The sequence below is a fragment of the Pan troglodytes genome, chromosome 1 (genome assembly GCF_028858775.2).
Source record: "Pan troglodytes isolate AG18354 chromosome 1, NHGRI_mPanTro3-v2.0_pri, whole genome shotgun sequence".
Taxonomy (NCBI): Eukaryota; Metazoa; Chordata; class Mammalia; order Primates; family Hominidae; genus Pan; species Pan troglodytes.
Window position 1 is genome coordinate 175,649,848 of NC_072398.2, and position 20,110 is coordinate 175,669,957.

The 20,110-nt window shown below is 44.9% G+C and overlaps 1 long non-coding RNA gene across 1 annotated transcript in view; it reads right to left on the reverse strand.

Moving 5' to 3' along the window:
* Positions 1 to 1,163: 1,163 nt before the first annotated feature.
* The window catches only part of LOC134807775 (uncharacterized), a 36,115-nt gene continuing 17,168 nt past the window's right edge, over positions 1,164 to 20,110 (reverse strand). Inside the window, exons 2-3 of the long non-coding RNA XR_010149033.1 lie at positions 3,656 to 3,880; positions 1,164 to 2,350 (exon numbers count right to left, since the gene is read on the reverse strand). This is a non-coding gene — a long non-coding RNA (uncharacterized LOC134807775). The remainder of the gene's footprint in view (positions 2,351 to 3,655; positions 3,881 to 20,110) is intronic.

Genomic DNA, 20,110 nt, shown 5'->3' on the forward strand with positions numbered 1-20,110 from the left:
TGCAAAGGCAGGAAGCAAGTGGCAAGTTCTTCCCTAGATATTTTCAAAGAATAGAGTGTGTTAATTTGTCTAATTAAGCAAGATTTGGGTTCTAGAAGCAATGCTGATTAAGCACCTATATCTTTGCTAGTTATTTTCAGAAATATCATATCAATCCTCAAAACAACCAGATCTGTCGACAAGCATTAAGGTTACAGAGGCTTAAAACTGAAATAGAGACAAGAAGAAATGGTTTAGAATTCCCCACCCATCCCCTAGTCAGTGGTAAGGACCTGATGTTTGTCACATAGGAAGAAGGGTTTCAGTGTGTCCCAACCTGTGGGCAAGCAGAGGGCAGAGGTTAAGGCCAGTGGCCCTCACATCAGACTTCCTGGACTCAAATCCTAAGTTTGCCACTTTTTTCTTTTTTTCTTTGAGATGGAGTCTTGCTCAGCTGCCCAGGCTGGAGTGCAGTGGTGCAATCTTGGCTCACTGCGACCACCGTCTCCCAGGTTCAAGTGATTCTCCCATCTCAGCCTCCCGAGTCGCTGGGATTACAGGCACCCGCCATAACGCCCAGCTAATTTTTGTATTTTAGTAGAGATGGGGTTTCACCATGTTGGCCAGGCTAGTCTTGAACTCCTCCCTCAGCCTCCCAAAGTGCTAGGATTACAGGCGTGAGCCATCGCACCCAGCAAATTGCCATTTTCTAATTGTACAAGGTATTTATTTTTTCTGTGGCTCAGTTTCCCCATTGATAAAAAGAGGCCATGATAGCATATATTTCATAAGGCTATTGACAAGGTTTAGTGAAATAATGCACCTAAATTTCTTAAAACAGCACCAGGCACAGACAAAGTGCCTAATAAATGTTAGTGTTATGCCAGGGCAGCAACATTTAACTTCCATCAAAACTCAGATTGACCAAGAGCATGTGGCCCCTTTGTTCTGTCTACAACTTTTTTCCTACTAACTAGTAGATTTTCTGTATTTTTTTCCAACGTTTATGAATTTCAAAGAAGGAAGTATAGAATAGTGTTTTAGTTTACATTCGAGTGGATAATTAATGAGGTTAATTCTTTTCTCATATATTCATCAGTTAGAATATTTTTAGAAGCATTTCAGTATGTCTAATCTTTGACTTCTAACGGATTTGATTTTTGGAAATAGCCAAAAGCCATTCAAAAGGACAACCTCATTGTTTTAATATCTAATAAAGTTTGAACCTTCGTATTACACGATAATTTAAATGGTCCCTTCAAAGAATGGTCCCCTCTGAGGGGAAATAAAGGCTTAGTTTCTCAAACACATCAGTCTTCTAGCTCCCCTCCAAGATGACATCTGCATATGAAGAGGGACAGGTGGAGCTTGAACACCTTCGCGGCAGGCAAAACGTCAGATTCCTCTTACTCTTCTAGGCAGGGTTAGGTGGAAGTCCCTGATCCACCTGCATGCATCTTACCCTACTGGGATTCACAGCTGAAGTCTGTGTCTGTACAAGAGTAACTTACGGCCTAGGCTTTCCTCAGCAGATCAGAGCCCAGGGGACTGCCTTGCTAGCTCTCACTCTCTGCAGCTTTTTGGACTCATCTATTGGGTCTAGACTCCTTCCCATTTGCTGTGACTCCAATTGGCCTGGCCCAGGTGGTCCACTGGGCAGCCCTTGCTACGGAGTACCTTGACCTTGCCCAACCATGGTGACTCCCATTGGTATTACTCCCCAGCCAAACTCCCACCATTTTCTGGGTCCATCTGTGCCTCACTGGAAATAAGAATGGCTCAGGAAAACTAAGTGTCAAGGCCTCCCTCTGCCAGGTCATACCACACTGCCATGTGGATGTGGTCACACCCCAGGATGACAGTCTATTCTGCAGAGTCTCAAGCAGGGAGAAGGACAAAAGCTTCCTCTGCCCTTGGTGATATCCCCACTCATCCAATAGGCCTCCCTATTTTCTGGGCCAAAGCTGGGAGAATACATGATCAAAACTGATTCTCTCATCTTCTTCTTCCTCCTTTCTCTCTCTTTCTCTCTATCACAAAGGGCCCCAAAATGACAGATTTCCCCTGCATCATGCCCTCCATACTTCAGTTTCTTAGAGATACCCTAATAAAGGATGTGGGTATTTTCTCTGCACTTGGGGAGAACTCCATAAACTGGTTCAATCAGGCTGCATTGTTGAAAAGCCAAAGGGAAGGATTAAAGAAATTTGGAAATGGTTTTTCAAGACAACGCCTGGCTTGCAAGGTTATCGTCTTGCTGAATAATTCTATTTGACATGCCAAAAGAGAAATATTAACTTGTTCTTTATTTTTGCATTCCTTCTGTTATAAATCATAGTCTTCTTCCAGGATGATGGATGCCTCAAGACACCTAGAGCAAAGGTCAAGAAAGGAAGGAAGCAAAATAGAAAAGCACATTAATAGTTTTCAAAACATTACCTCCATTAAGCCATTATGATTGGCTGCAATTATAATTGTCCTTTCCTTTTTTTCTCCTAATTGGGCTTAGAGCTTCTCAACTATATGTTATGTATAAGAATTAGTGTGAACATTGTGGGCCTTGTTGGAATCCTCATTCCAACAGACCAACTGTAAAAAGACTTTTTAGGCAATAAAGGAAACTTGGTATTAGATGACATCAATAAATTATTAATTTTGTTAAATGTGATAATGATACTATGCTTAGGTTAAAACCCTTCAGTTTTTTAAAAGTAGACTTAAATATTTAGGGCATAATGACATGATGGCTACAATTTGCTTTAAAATATTACAAGAAAATAAAAGCTGGGGAGGCTAGTTGATGGATGAAACAAGTGTGGCAAAATGCTGATGGTTGTAGAAATGGAATGAAGGCCACAGAAGAATTTTATCATACACAATTTATTTATCAGCTGGGCATGGTGGCTCTTGCTTGTAATCCCAACACTTTAGGAGGATGAGGTGGGAGGATCATTTGAGCCCAGGAATTCCAGACCTGCCTCGACAACATAGCAATATCTTATCTCTACAAAAAATAAAAATAAAAATTAGCCAAGTGTAGTGGCAGGCGCCTGTGGTCCCAGCTACTTAGGAGGCTGAGGCAAGAGGATCACTTGAGCCCAGGAGTCAGAGGCTGCAATTAGCTATGGTCCCTTGATTTTTTCCTAGGCTTTACAAACAACCTCTAAAGACCCTGCTCCAGGCAAAGCTGAAAGTTTCCCTCAGCTAACAATGCTGATTCATTAAAATAAATAAACAGCTTCTCAAATTTCACAGACATTATACGCCTTTGGATGATACTAACAATGTTGATGATGACAGCTGTAATGTATTTTATACTAACTATGTGCCAAATTTTCCAGAAAAGTGTCCCTTGCTGCACAGAATGAACATCCAAATTCAGTCTATTGCAAAAATACAGCCCAGGGCAGACTGCAGGAAGTATAAAAATTTGTTGCAGTGTTCTGTTTTATCTTTTAAGTGAATATGATATTTTGTACTCTGTTCCATATAGTAGTACTTGCTAACATTTATTGAGTACCTAAAACAGATGCTATTCTAAGCTTTTTACATGTATTAATTATTTAATCTTCATAGCATGCCTATGAAACTGGTGCTATTATTCCATCCATTGTGCAGGTGAGAAAACTGAGGCGCAAAGAGCTTAAGTAACTTACCTAAAGTTCAAGTAACTTACCTGAAAGATAAAGTGCCAAGCCAGCAAGTATCAGAGCCAGAATTTGGACCTAGACAGTCTGGCTCCAGAAGCTGTTTCCTTAACCACTGTGATATATTTCCTCCATAATGTCCTTATGCTCTCTTTGAATTAATAAAATCAATGATATCTTCAAATTCACTGTGCATTCATAGTTTAGAACATCATTATCCATCCTGTGCCTTCTCTGGAGGTTGACAAGTGTAACTGTGGAATCAAAGTTACAACTACTCTGAGTTGGAGAAGCACAAACATGTACTATTATCTTCGGTCCTCACAATAACAGAGCAAAGTCAGTAATATTGTCATGTTTTAGAGCTTTACAAAATGAGAGGTGACTCCTTTCACTGGGACAGGCTCTTCTTTGAGTTTTTATAAAAACTGGTAAAATCAAAAAGGAAAGGAGGTTGGGCAAAGTCTGAACAAGCAATCAAAATTTCCTTCCACTGTCCCCTTTGGTCTTTACTGATGGCAAACCTACAACAGGCTGCTTCTCAGGCCTAAGCCAAACTTCCAACATACACTCACACACACACACACAAGCACACACACTCAGCTTAGAGAGGCTGCAGCTACGAGCAAGTCCAGTCACGTTCCATGGGAGCCAGCACAACTTCTACAGCAGATGGTAATAAATGCACAGCTATGGATACATGGTCCATGGATACATGGTCCATGGACACATGGAGGAGCCAAGAGCCCCCAATAAATTCACTCTGTCCCAGATTGTCTCTCCAGTCTCTAACAATACCTTTCAGCATTGAGAGACCACAATATACCTTCCAAGGTCAAATTAGAAAATTCACAAAAAACATTTTTCCAATAAGCATTTAAGAGGCAGCATGAAGTAGTGGGGAGTGTACCCCCTGTAAGGCCAGTCAGACCTGATTTGATTCCCAGCTCCTGTGCTCTCAAGTTCTGTGGCCATGGGCAAATTATGCGGCTCCTGTCACCAAGCCTCCATTTCCTTTGACTTGCATAATCGTCAAAGTAACAGATACCGCACAAGGTTGTTATAGAACTAAATGAGATAGCATATGTGAAGGTACTAGCCTTGTTCTTGGGAAATCATAAGAACTTAATAAATAACAAACAGAATTAATTTGAGTTGCATGATAGTATGTATATTATACACATACACATTCACATACACTTGTATATGCATGGACTATTTCAGGAAACTAGTCTCCTGAGAAGAAGGACTAGATAAGTTTCTAGGGTCAGATGGAAATGTCGTTTTCACTCTATACCTTTCTATACTGGTTGAATGTTTCCAATATGGATATATCCCCTTCCCAAAAATATTTGTAATGTCTGTTGTTGTTGTTTGCTTCCCAGGAGGCTTTTGGAAGACCAGACTTTGTTATCTGCAGCCTGGTTTCTTCACCCTCTTTTGCCCATCACATTCATTGAAGGCCCGACTGTAGGATCAGACTCCACCTACCTTGAATGTATAACCATCAGCACACAAAATAGTAGGTGAGATACATCATAAAAGTTGACATGCTAAGCCTACTTAGCATGCTTCTAAGTGGCCAGCCAAGCTAGGGTGACAGAGTCGGGAACTGTAGAGTTGTTCCTTGTCCTTTGAACCTTGGTAGTGTGGTTCCAACCCATGCAATTAACCAGTAGGCCACAGTGCTTCTAGCCATGCTATCATGCTTCTCACCGATTATTAGTTACCGTCCATAGCCCAGCCCATCAGCTGGAGCCCCTGACTCTCACTCCTGCTCCCAGAGGGCCTGGGGGCTGTCTTCCTTCCCCTGCTCCCTCCTTTCCACCCTAGCCTGAACCACTAGCAAAGTGCGACCCATGTTCCTCCTGGAAGCTCACTCCACTGCCAGATGCTGGTTTGCCCCAAGCCCATTGCAGCTGATCCAGATGCCATCCCCCACCCCCAAAGTTTCCAGAATCAAGACCAATACTATTACATCCCCTGGTACCCTCAGCTAAAATAATATCCCCAGACCCCAGCAGGCTGGCGGCACAAATGAGGTCACATTAATAATTCAGATGTTACTGGTTCAGAGCCCTCACATGCTGATGAAGGAATTTGGCCTTCCTCAAAGTCTCGCCTGGTTTTTCTGAGACATCTCACAAACACTAGGTTCTGTGCTACCCTCAGTGATATCCTCAGCTTACAGGCTTCTCGAGGAGGGCTCCTCCCGGCTGCCATCCCCATTGTGAGAACAGCGCTTCCCTCCCACAGCTCCCTGGGCATCACACGCCAAACTCACTAAACTCTGTTCAGTCCTCACTGCAGCCCTCCGGTCATTCCGTATTCCATGGATAACTGGGGAAGGGGCCTTCACCCCCAGAGCTGTATTTTACCTGGTCGGCTGAGCTCCAGAAAAGCCCTACTTAGAACCCAAATTTCACCAAGCGCTTTGTAAAAAACACATCTTTAGCATCTTTAGCGGTTTTCATCAACTTCTCCCTCCCACGCTCTCTTCCTCCCTCATCTCGTCTCCCATGAATAAAACCTCCACAGCAGCTCCCTTACCCCACAAACACATCAGGAACCAGGAGCCAGTGGCTCAGCAGTCCTGATTATGTTCTCAGGCTCTGTTGGACTCAGCTAGATCCATCTAGGATAATAGGTGTTTGATAAATAGAAGTGATTTTTCAGTGTCAGACTCCAAGCAGGATAATTTTCAGATAACATGCCATGTAACACCCATCGGCAAATTAGTCAACACTATCCCTGCTTACATACAAAGAAGCTGGGGCACAGAGAAGTTTGAGGATAAACCCAAAGTCACATGGTCGGAAAGTAAAGCACGGAGATTCAGGCCCAATTTTTTCTTCTCGCAATTCAAAACCTATGCCCCTTCCAGCGCACCTCTCCTATCCATCCCAAGGGTGTCTCCTCAGCCCCCATTCTGTGTCCTGAACCCAGGGTGGAGCTGGGATGGGCAGGGAGTAGCAAAACTCAGGCCAGACTGGGAGACTGCATTTACAGCATCCTCCCAGCCTGGCCTGAGTTTCTATCTGATGTTTCAGTCCCAATTGTCACACAGAATTGTCCTTGCAACTGTGAGAAATTGGGGAGTAGGGGGCAGTGGGAGGGCACACTTCTTGAATTAGTTTCTTGAGAAATTCAAAATAGTCCCTCTCCCTAGAGACTGAGTTAGCCTTTGCATTTCAAGACTCCAAGGGATTCCAGAGAAGGCACTTGTCCCTTTAGGGGATGCAGAGTAAGATTTTGATGTGCAAGGTTTATTTTAGTCAAGGAGAGGAAAGGGAAGCGGGAAGCTAGAGAGTCATATGAAACCTAATAAGGCTGGATTTCTTTGTGTGGGGAGAATATTTTGGACTCTTGCCATCTCCTGCAGCACCAGATAGGCATCCCTATCAAGTAGCTTTTGTCGGTGTAAGGAAGTGAAAGCAGAAATAGCCGCTCTCTAACCCAGGACTGCAAGTCTGAGGGCGCACCCAGGGTATCAGCAGAGTCGGCCTTGCAGGAAGGCTGAGCTTGAATTTGTTCGATCATCCAACATTGGTGGCACATGTACTGGGCATTTTGATATTGTCATGAATGGTATTACCATAATCATATCACCATACAGGACATGATTACCCCAACTTCAAAAATTTAAAAAAAAAAAAAAAAAAACAGAGCTTTGGAAAGATAAAGTGCCAAGGACACACAGTCATTCAATGTCAAAATCGTGGTCCCAACCAGTTCTTTCTGGCCCTAATCAAGCATCTCTCCACCACCTAGGGCCCCGCTCTCAGGGAGTCTCATTCTAGAGGAGACTCAGACCCATAAATGGAAAAGTGTCATACCATGTGATAAGTAGGACAATGAAGCAGAGAGGTTCAGAGCATGGACTTTAAACTTGGACAGACCTAGAGGTACTACGCAGCTCTGCAACCTACTAGCTGTGTGGTGCATTATTTAAACTCTCTAAGTTTTCTGATCTGTAACATGCAAATATCAAGTCCTACTTAACTCATAAGGTTAGGTGAGAATTAAAATATGAAAATCACTTAGCCCAGTGCCTGCATAGAGTAGCAGCTCAATAAGTGAGAGCTGCTGTATCACCGTTGAAATGGCCACGTGCAGAGGGAGGGTATAAGAGAGACTTTCTGAACCCAAAGCCAGACCCAGCAGGAAGCATTTCTGTGCAGCTGGAGTCCCAGTGGGACGGACATCCCCCATGCAGGAGTGAGTGGAGGTATATAAACACATGAGGCAAAAGGTAGCTGCAGCTCTATCTTTCGCCTGCAGAGAGCCTACGCCTAACCAGGGGCTCAGAGCTAAGTAGTAGGAAGGATGGAGTGAGGTTTCCCATCAAGGAGACCTTCTCAATGTACTCTTACACCCAGGTCCATCAGGGTTTGGTCCTCCTTCCCTCCATTCCTAGCTATGTGGTCTTGGGAGGGAGCTTAGCCTCTCTGAGACTCGTTTCCTCATCTTTAAATTGTGAAAGGTAATGTCTATCTCATTATTAAAAGAAATCATGTGTACAAACCACCTAGCAGAGTGCCACACAGGAAGTGCTGGAGAGACAGCAAGTATGTTCGCTTCCCCACTTCACGTCCTCTAAGCAAGCTAAGAAAGTAGGAAGTCTTTCAACGGCCTCCATGACTTTGTGTACACAAGCCCACACACACACACACATGCACACACATGCATGCACAGAGAAAGAGAAGAAAATAGGGTTTAAAACTATCTCAGCAAACGTTTAAGTTCTGCAAGGCACTGGAAAAATTACAGCTCTGAGAAGTGTATCCGCTTAAAACCAGACCAGGTCTATCTCCCGTCTCACAGCCAGCACTGTGAGAAGCATTGCTATGCAAAACCTCTGCATGGCCTCCTACCCCCATCCAAGCCCCAACTCAGCCCCACCAAAAGAAAATTTCTCCTCGGGGCCTTCGATTGTCTAGTTTGGAGAGCTCTGAAAAAAAAAATGCTTCCGCCTTGGCCAGTTAAAGCACTTCCTATGCAAGTTTCCTTTCTAATCTCTGGGAGAGTCTGAGTTCCACAGCAGTCATGCTTTGGTGAGAGCCTAAGTAGAGAAGGAGGTCAAGAAGAGGGTTCAGGGTATCAGATAAAAGGGGCAACTGGAGTCAACTTAATCGGTCGGGAACCATCTAGCAGCTTGAATAAAAGCCTTCCCACACTTACCTAACATCAAGCGATAGGGTAGCTTCCTTTCTCTCCCTTGTGGGTTATAGGGACAAGTAAGAGTGGGCTTGTGGCCAGGCGCAGTGGCTCACGCCTGTAATTCCAGCACTTTGGGAGGCCAAGGTGGGCAGATAACCTGAGGTCAGGAGATCGAGACCATCCTGGCCAACACGGTGAAACCCCATCTCTTCTAAAAATACAAAAATTAGCTGGGTGTGGTGGCACATGCCTGTAATCCCAGCTACTCAGGAGGCTGAGGCACAAGAATCACTTGAACCCAGGAGGCAGAGGTTGCAGTGAGCCGAGATCACACCACTGCCCTCCAGCCTGGCGACAGAGCAAGCCTCCATCTCAAAAAAAAAAAAAAAAAAGGGTGGGTTTGTGTTGCCCTGGCATGTTCCCACCTATTGCCGTTGAGCTAGTCACTGTGGTCCCTGCCTTACAGATGAAGATACTCAGTTCAGAAGGGAAATCACTTGCCCCTGACTACATAAATAGTGAGAAACATACCATCATAGACTCAAATCTCCTGATTCCTAATCCAGGACTCTTATACAAGAGTGTTTCCTTTATAATGTTATAAAAATATCACAGGGCCTGGCATAAATTAAGAGCTAAGTAAAATGTAGCTAAGGACTGTTAACTATCGTATTTACTGGGGACAACAATTCAGGGAGGGAATTATTAATATCTCCATTTGTGGATGAGGAAACTGAGGCCCAGAGGGCCGGGGTGAGCAAACTGGCCCATGGCTTGTTTTATAAAAAAAGTTTTATTGGAACACAGCAATGTTCATTCATTGACATGCTGTTGATGGCTGCTTTTGCACTACAACAGCAGAGGTGTGCAGTTGCAACAGAGAATGCATGCCTAAATAGCCTCAAGTTTTGGAGATAGAGTCTTTATAGAGGTAATTAAATTAAAATAAGGTCATCAGCATGGACCCTAATCCAATACAACCAATGACCTTATTAGAAAGGGGGAATTAGAGAACATACACATACACACAATGTAAAGACACAGGGAGAAGATTAGCCACCTACAAGCCAAGGAGAAAGACCTCAGAAGGAACCAACCTTATTAACATCGATCTTGGACTTCCAGCCTCCGGAACTGGGCAGAAATAAATTTCTGATGTTTAAGCCACCCAGTCTACAGGACTTGATTACAGCAGCCCTAGCAAACTCGTACCATTACCTATTCAATGCCAGACACTGGTTCTAGATGTTAGGGAGAGAACGGGGCCTTATTAGGTATTAATATCATTATCTAAGCATTTGGCTTGTTTCAAGACATTAAATCCTCACAGGATGCCTATTAGTTAGTACTCTTTTATTTCACATTTTACAGATGTGGCATTTGAAGCCCAGAGATCACACAGCTAAAAAGCGAGGAATAAGACACCACTCAGCTTCCAGGAAGGTTGGGTATACCAGACAGCAAATGAATATCCAGCAGGGAACTGTTAGAGGCCACTGGCAACAGCCGCTGCCCCCTAGAATGGCTTAACGAAGACTTGGCATGCAGCAGAACAGCCAGCAAACAGGACTGACGAGATGTGCCTGTGCTTGAGCCATCACCAACAACACCCAGCCAGGCCCTCCCCATGCCGGTTTTGATGACATAAGGCCCACTGAACTTTGAATGACTAGCTCACCTGGAAAGGCTCTGGCTGCCTCTGAGTGTCATTGTCACCCTATTGCCCATTTCCTGACTCTGTTCCCTTCTCCAGCCCTGCAAGGCGCTCAGGCTTCTAGAGGATCTAGTGAGATCACCTCGTGATATGGTAGGATTTGTGTCCCCACCCAAATTTCATCTTGAAATGTAACCCCCATAGTCCCCATGGGTCAAGGGAGAGACCAGGTGGAGGTAATTGAACCGAGGGGGCAGTTTCCCCCATGGTGTTCTCATGATAGTGAGTGAGTTCTCACAAGACCTGATGGTTTTATAAGGGGCTCTTCCACCTTCACTCAGCACTTCTCCTTGTCAAGAAGGTGCCTTGCTTCCCCTTTGCCTTCCGCCATGATTGTAAGTTTCCTGAGGCCTCCCCAGCCATGCTGAACTGTGAGTCAACTAAACCTCTTTCCTTTATAAATAACCCAGTCTCCGGCAGTTCTTTATAGAAGTATGAAAACGGACTAATACACGTGGAAATGTTACCCGCCCAGTGGCAGGCACAGAGGGGACTCTGAACACATAATTTCCTATTTCCTTGTTCCTCACTTCCCATGCAATCCTTTCTAGTAATGCTCAGAAAAAAAGAGCCAGGTGAAAACCCCAACGCACTCAGACGACAGACATCAGGGTCATGAAGCATTTAATCCTTCAACAAATACTTACTGAGCACCTACTGTGCTGGAGATAGAGCAGTGAACAAGACAGACGTGGCTCCTACCCTCCTGGGACTCACAATCTAATTGGAGAGAGAAGGTTGAATGAGTAATTACAGCTGTAATGAGTATTATCCAACAGGAAGCTTAAAGGGCAAGTGAGTTTACAAGCGAGGCCTTGCCCTAGCTAGGGGTGAGGGATAACAAAGAAGGACTTCTCCAACACAATGTCATTTAAGTGGAAGGAGGAGTAAAGACTGGCTAGCAAAAGGAGAGAGGAATCTGCAAAGTGTGCCGTGCCCATGTTCCTACCAACAAATGACAGGGTGACTTCGGACGGCTTCCTTCCCCTCTCTGGGCCTCTATTTTCCCACTCACACAATATATGGGTGGCCTGAGTCCTGTTAAATTTCCTTCAAGCTCTAAAAGCCTATGGCATCTTTGACATCTAATTGAGGCAAGAGAAAAATTGCTCCCACCTCTCTTTCATATCCTAGAAAAATACGCATTACATTATTCAAAATTTAAACTGGGAGTATCTCTGTCCTTGGTGAGACTCTGAGCTCCCTGAGTTCAGGGATGCAGTCTTATCTCATGTATCTGCCTCCATCGCCCAGTACAGAGCCCAGCACAAAGCAGCGACTTAGGGAGAGGGTGCTGAGTGGAATTTGATTGAAGGGAAATTGGAACTGAGGTGTGGCAGCTACCGCCAGTACCCTACACCTACACAAACACACATGCACACATGCACTCACGCATGTGCACATGTGCACACGTTTCTGCTTCCTCAACGAAATGCTTTCCCCACATTCTTCCAATCGTTTTTGGCACCTGTCCCAACCACCTACCTCTGTACCACCTGCTCATGGACCTAAAAGCCTCGAACAGTTAATTCCCTGCTCCCAGACCTGGAGAGGTACTCACTCCCCAGATGAGGCACTTTCAAAAGCTGCTGGGGCATCAGATGCGCACCCTGCAAGGTGCAGGCTCTGTGGCTAGCCAGGGACAGCTTGCTCAGTGAGTTCACATTCCTAGCAGGGTATAATGAGGGGGTATGAGGAGGGCAGGGATAGCCAGCTTAACTTGAGCAAGACCCCTCCTCACACAGGCTAGCTGTGTGACCCAACAGAGGAGGAGGGGGGTTTCTCCCACTTCAATCCATTTGGCCTATATTTTTTAGAGAGTTTGATTTGCACAATGCAAACTTAGAGGCATTAGAAGACACCATAACGGGAATCCTAAAAAAATAAAATGACAGTTAGTAAGCCCTCATTTCCATGTTTTCCCACGAAGTTGTAAGCACAGCCCTATGGGGGGAGTGGATTACCATCCCCATGGTCACAGATAAGGAAGAGGAATTGGCATCTATGGAGCACCAGTCAGTGCTATGCTAAGAAGTTTGTAGTTATCATTTCATTTTACATTTACTCTTCAGCCCAAACTGCCAAGTAGAGATTATTAACCCCACATTAGAGATAAAGAAATTGAGGCTGAGAGAAGGCAAATAACTTGCCCAAGATCCTGAGAAATAACTAATCCTAATCCCCAAACTGGGATTAATTCCAAAGTCCCATGCCCTTCATCCACTCATTTGTTTAAAATATAGTACTTAGCACATAATAGATGTTTATGCCCTATTCCACCCATGGGTTTCATGACCCTGGAAAGATCCAGATGCCAAAAGGACCTGCCTGGACCAGGGAGAAAGATAAATCCCAAATTGGAAATGAGATTGTAGTTTTAAAGGACTAACTGGCCAGAAAATGCTCAGATCTGCCGTAAAGGTGTATTCCATTGAGCACATGTGAAGGTAATGATTCAAGAAAAAATAAAATTGTTTCATGCTTATATCTCACCAAGACCAACCTATTCAATGTGCCAATTGCAATAGCATGAGGCCCGTTATAACAAGAGGGGCAGGGGCTTCTGGGAGGGACAGAGCATAGGCTCAAAGCCCAGCTGTGCGGAGTCAGAGATGACTTCCCTGAGGGGACTTACAGGATGAACAGCCATCCAGGCAGAGGCCTGGTAGGAAACAGACAGTTAATGTGCCTGCAATGACAGGACAAATGGACGTGAAAAGGCTGGAGAGGTGGGGGTAGGTAGGAACCAGATCGTAAAGGCCCTTGTAGGTCAGGGTGAGGACTCCAGACTTCATTCCAAGGATAAAAGAGATCCTTTGCAGGGTTTTATGCAGGAGTGTAAGAATCTGATTTGCAGCTGGGCACAGCGGCTCACGCCTATAATCCCAGCATTTTGGGAGGCCGAAGTGGGCAGATAACCTGAGGTCAGGAGTTCGAGACCAGCCTGGCCAACATGGTGAAAACCCTTCTCTACTAAAAATACAAAAACTAGCCGGGTGTGGTGGCACGCAACTGTAATCCCAGCTACTCGGGGGCTGAGGCAGGAGAATCACTTGAACCCAGGAGGCAGAGGTTGCAGTGAGCCGAGATCATGCCCCTGTACAACAGCCTGGGCGACAGAGCAAGACTCCATCTCAAAAAAAAAAAAAAAAAAAGGAATCTGATTTGCATTTATAAAACAAGGTCTAGTTGTGGTATGAAGCAGAGATTGAAAAAGTGAAAAAGTCAATTCAAGAAGCTTAGAAAGAAATCCAAGAGATGACGGTGGCTTGGACCAGTGACAGTGAAGGGAGGAGTGGGGAAGTGTGAAAAGGATTTCAAAGAGCTCAGCAGTCATTTATGGTGAAAGGCTCATCATCTATTATTTCTCCGAGGAAATTCAGGACTTCAGGACAAATCTGTGTCACTTTTGATCCAAAGATGTGCTTGACTCAGGGGACCCTGGGCAGACAGCCAAACCTTGTCTCCCAGCCAGAGATGCTGGAGGCTTTGGAATGTGGAGATGAGCGGTTAGGAAAGTGGTTCAATGACTGGGCAAAGAGCGGCATCTGGCACAGGAAAGACCAAGTGATAAATGCATTAAAATGCAAAGCAAAACACATTGCAAAGATTGCTTATCTAGGACTAATGTGTAGCATCTAAAGCACAGTCTCCATGACCCAGCAGACCTGAGATTCATCAGATTTGGTCACTGACTAACAGGGGAAGCCGCTTGACCACTGTGAGCCTAGATATTTCCATCTGTAAAGTGAACATAATAAGGCCTGTCTCTCACAAGTCTTGCAGGGGCCTGGGAAAGTTAAAGAAAATACCAGTACATCACCAAGCATGGTCCATTTACTTAGGCCACGGAAAATAAGAGATACTCAGAGGATACCGAAAGATACTCAGAAGTTAGAAAGGAAAGGAACTGCTGATTGACTGGATGTGGGGGTGAGGGTAAGGGCAGAGGCCGGGCTGATGCTCAGATTTCTGCATGAACACACAAGTGGATGTTAAGATGTGGGAATCCCTCCCACACAGACCCCGGCCTGACTCATACCTACCAGCCCCATGTATAGGAAGCTGAGTAATCCTCCACTCCTTCCTTCCTATTGCCAAGAATTTCTCTGGAAGACCTAGCTCCCATAAAAATAAACATAAGAAAAACAAATATTCATCAAGCATTTACTAAGTGCCTGCTGAGAACTTTACATGCATTACGTCATTGAAGCCTCACAACTACCTATGAGGAGGCAAGTACTATGATCCCATTTTACAAGTGAGGAGACTGAGGCTCAGAGAGGTGATGTTGGTGGCTCACCCAAGTCCTCCAGGTGAGTAAGTAGCAGATCCTGGCCTCAAGCCGGGGCCTGCCTCTGGCCCACCTGAGCAGAGTCAGAGTTGCAACTCGCCTGTGCAGCCCATGTTGCAGGCGCCCCTCCTGGGAACCCACCAGGCCCAGCTGCTGCAGCTCCAGCACACCAGGCGGTCTAAGCCAGTTCTGACAGATGACTGATTTACTGGAGAGGCTCAGTAGGGAACAGCCGGGCACCTGAGTGAATTTGTGACCCCACAACCAGGTGTTCCTGCTGCCTGTTGACAGCACCTGGATTACGTGTGGCAGGAAGAGGAACAGGCCCCGGCCATTCAACACCAAATCGCAGCACCGACCTGCTTTGGCTCTTGGGGATCTCCTGCTCTCAAATATTTGTGACCGCTGACTCCCTTGCTTCTCAAAGGGTGGTCCATGGACCAGCATCATCGCATCAGAACCAGCTGGGAGCTCACTGGAAATGTGGAAACTCAGGATCCAGCCAGGACCTTCGGAGTCAGCCTTCGCATTTGATCTCCAGGCAGCCGCAGTACACGTTGACACAGTCGAAAGAACACAAGACTACAAAGTCCAGAGACCTCGGTAGGAGTCCTGACCAGCCACTGAGAGGCTCTGGAACCTTGGGTGAGTCTCTTCTGAGCCTCGGTTTGCTCATCCATAAAATGAGAGTGTTTAGACCAGATAGTCTCCAATGTCAGCCAGAAAACACTCAGATCTGCTGGTGGAGGGAACAAAGGCCTGGGGAGTCAGACTCAAAGCTCCATAAATATTTTAATTAAATGAGCACATAATTAACTTCACAAATTTTTACGGCACACCTACAATGTGCCAGGCATTCTAGCCCCTATTGATAAAGAAGTCCTTGCTCTAATGGGACTTGTATTAATTTTCTAACTAATGAAATGGGGTTAAAACTCCACCTCTAGTCCTTAGTAGCTGTGTGACCTTAGGAACATGATTTAACTTCACCACTGTCTAGTTTTCCCACTTATAAAATAATAACAACAATAACAAGAGCAGCTAACCTTTATTGAGCACTTATTGTCAGACACTATTCTAAATGCATGCAAAAATTCCCTAGGAGGCAATATAACCTGAGTTCCAATCCTGATACCCGCCTCCCCACTTAAAGCTGCAGGACTTTAGGGCAGTTACTTGGCCTGTCTATGCCTGGGTTCCTGTGTTGGCTGCTGTGATGTGTCACGGGGTACCCCTTCCAGAATGAAGAACTTATTGCCCTCAGCGGCTGGAAGTGCTGTGGCAAGACAGCCCACAGCTGTCAGCCCTTTCTGGGAAGTCCGCTTGGGTCAAGAAAACTGACTCACCCAAGTTCATGTTAACATCCGATGTCTGATCAACATAGGAGTGCAAAGTCTAATCCCCTTACCCCACTTGGATCAACTGAAGGACCATCCAAGTTCCAGAGCACCCCATGGGGCCAGCTGAGGTCTTGGCTGAGACCATATTACAGCTCAAAATTTCCCTGGGCCCCTCCTGCCTCTTCCCTCTTCCCACCGGTGTTGGTCCCAAGAGCACTCCCTCTTAAACAGACTGCATGCCCATGTCTGTCTCAGAGTTGGCTTCCTGAGCAACCCAGTCTGCTGGATTCCCATCTATAAAATGAGAACAAGCACAACACCAACTTCATAGGGCTTTTGTGCACGCTACATGAGTAAACATATGAAGTGCTTAAAATCCCTGGAGTGTGGGAAGTGCTCTAAATGTACGTGCTGTCACTGTTATCATTGGTATTATTAGTTCATGTAATCCCATTAAGGAATGTATCTCCTTGGTCTCATTCTAAAGGGAGCAGCATGTGCAAGGGCACTGAAGCAGGTAAGTGTGAACGGGGAGCTAAAGAAGGAAGGCCCAGTAGCATAAGATGAGGCTAAAGGGGAGGTGTCAGGGGGCAGGAGGCCAGAGCATGTGGGCTCTCGCAGGCCATGGTAAAGAGTTTGACCTTCATTCTAATAGTTAAGAGAGTGGAAGACCCTTCCACTGAAGGGTCTTCAGCAGGAATGACACACTTACCCCTCAGAGCTGCCCAGCCCAGGGTTGGACCTCTCTGATGTTAGTGTCCACTCTTACTCCCTCTCAACAGCTCCCAGGAGTCTGTCTCTCCCTCTTCTCAGGACCAGCACAGAACCCTCTGCCCTCTCTAGCTCAGGCTCCCCAAACCTCCTCTTCAAGACAACCGCTCTACTTCCCCCAATCACCTTTATGGGACCTGTTTGCAAGTCCCCTCCCCACTCCAGTTTCCTCTCCCAGATATCCAGTTTGTCTTTATCCTCTTGAAGTGGAACAGATTAGAACGACCTCCTGCTCCTGGTGAGGACCAGCCACTGCAAGGCAGAGCAGGGCTGCCCTGCACACAGCACCCCCACAAACACCTCTGGAGATGTACCCTGATGTTTCCTTTCTGTGAACCCTGAATGAATGGATGAATGAATGAATGATGAGTGATTGCATATGACAGGACTAGAATGTGTAAAAAGCCCATGGAGTCCACGCAGAATGCTACTCAAGATGTGAACTTAATTATGGTGAAGTCTCCCTGAGGTTGTTTTCAGACTAGCACTGCAGTGGAGAGACGAGCGCCAGCACAAAAGTAAGAATCCTGGACTGGGAATCACAAAGCCCTAGGTCTTCGTTCCAGCTCTGTTGTGCAGCCCTGCAGCACTCGACCTCTCTGGGCTCCCAGTCATCATCTATCAAGTCATCTCCAGGCTCTCGTCTAGCTCATTCATTCAGGAAAGAGCCATCCCACATGACTATTTTTCTAATGTCCACAATAAATATTTGTGGAGCAAAGAAAGGTCAGACTGGCCCAGGATAATATCTGGAGCAGGTATGGCATGGGGCTGGGTGAAAGAGGGAGTCTGCAGTCTCTTTCCCTCAGACCTCATTTAGTAATTAAGATGCAAGCAGCCACATTTTTTAATGCTATAAATGCATATATCCTTTGTCCCAACAATTCCACTCCTAAAAATTTCTTCTACGGTTAAACCAGACTTATTATGTTATTCATCACTACACTGTTTACAATGATAATGTCTTGGAACAACCTAAAGGATAATCGATGAGGAACTGAGGAAATAAATTAATGCATCCCTATAATGGAATGTTAGGCTACTATAAAAGAAAACAAGAAGTTCATTATGTGCTGTTACGGAAAAATCTCAAGATACACTGCTAAAATGAAAAAGTAAACTGGACTAGGACAGTGGTATACTGTGCTCTTTAAGTTAAAAAAATCAGTTGAGAGAATAGTACCCTATGTTTGTGTACTGTATTAGTCTGTTTCACACTGCTGGTAAAGACATACCTGAGACTGGGTAATTTATACAGAAAAAGAGGTTTAATGGACTCACAGTTCCACAGAGCTGGAGAAGCCCTCACAACCATGGCAGAAGGTGAAAGTCACATCTTACATGGCGGCAGACAAGAGAGAATGAGAGCTAAGCAAAAACGTAAACCCCTTTTAAAACCAGCAGATCTTGTGAGACTTATTCACTACCATGAGAACAGTATGAGGGAACCGACCCCATGATTCAATTATCTCCCACTGGGTCCCTCCCATAATGTGTAGGAACTGTGAGAGCCACAGTTCAAGATGAGATTTGGGTGAGGACACAGTCAAACCACATCTTGTACTGTGCATTTATATGTATATAAAACATCCCTGGGCAGAAAAACAAGGAATGAGCAACAGTAGCTACTTGCTGAAGTGCTGGTGGGCAGTATGAATTAGCACATTGGAGAAAGGGGAGGATGAGAATCTTTTATTCTTATATGTTTCTATACTTTTTGGTGTTTAAACCTATTACCTGGTGAAAGAAATAGGGAGAGAAAGAACGAGAGTCAGCTCCAATCATTGTATTCCAAGTCCCCTAGCAGGGGCTAATGCTAATCCCTTCTTCCATTTGTCTAGTGCTTCCCTCATTCCAAGAAAATTCACTTCTTTCACAAGATCACTGATGCACAGAAGTGCAGAAATACGGGCATCTCTTTTTTACAGGTAAAGAAATTCAAGCTTAGCAAGAATAAATGACTTGTCCAAGAACACATTGGCAGAAAATCATTTTAAATGATTCTTGCTAAAAGTAGCAGAAGACTTAATTTAAAAGAGCTTAAACACTAGAGGGCTTATTAATTCACACAGCAAGAAGTCCAGAAATAAGAGGAAATTCTACTTGTGTTTAACTCAGGGGCAGGAGATGTCATCAAAGGCTCAGGTGTTTACCATCCCTGTCCTATGCCATTCTCTGCATGTTGTTGAAGTCTCTCCTCCTTGTCACAAGACAGTGCAGCAGGGGTAACTTGAGGACATATTACCCAAAAAGGATGACATTTTTTCCCCCTGTGAATCTCTCCTATCAGCAAAGAAATTCTTTCCCAGAAGCCCCATAGCGAGTTTCTTCTCAGGTCCCATGGACCATATGATCAGTTGATATGTCCATACCCAATCCCAAAACTGACAAAGAGTTTGACACAACCATGGATGACTTAAACCAATATGACTCATCCTCCCAGGTGTGAGGATAGAGCCATTTCCCCTAAGCACCTAGTACTTCAAAACTGAAGCTTCATCAGTAAGAAATGACTGTTATGTACATTTACCCAGTGAGGTCTATCCTGGTAGTAAGTGATGTTATCACAATACAAAGCTGGGCATGATCTGGTTAACTAAATCATTACTAAAACTCATTATTCAGTAAACCTTTGCTGAGTACCTACTATGTGCAAGGCACTATATTAGGTGGCCTGAATTCAGAAATAAAAGGCATAGTCCTTTTAGGTCCTTCTTAGTCTAGTGAGAAATACAACAAACAATAAGCAAGTCCTAGCCAGCATGACCAGAAAAATGAGGAAAGCAGGCACAGGGAACCGTGGGGGACAGAAGAGACAACGGACCCATCTGGAAGGTTAAGGACAGATTTTCTGGGGAAAGGGACTCATGAGATCTGATCTAAAAGAACAAGAGTTAATTAGGTAAAGATGGTCAGGAAGGATAGGCAAGGCTGAATGAACAGCCTGTGCAAAAGGCTGGAGAGGAGAAACAGCACAATACCCTTGGAAACTATGCAAGTGGGCATGGGTGGAGCAGAGTGTTTATGGGGACAGGGCTGGGAAACGAGCAAGAGGCACATCCTCATGAGCCTTGTCAATAAACCCTTTATCCAGGAAGGAGGAAAAAGTCAGACAATCTTAAATGGGTGAGCAACATCAGCAAATTTACATTTTTGAAAGAAAAGTAAGAAGAAAGACAAGAAAGAGTAATGGATGGAGACGTTT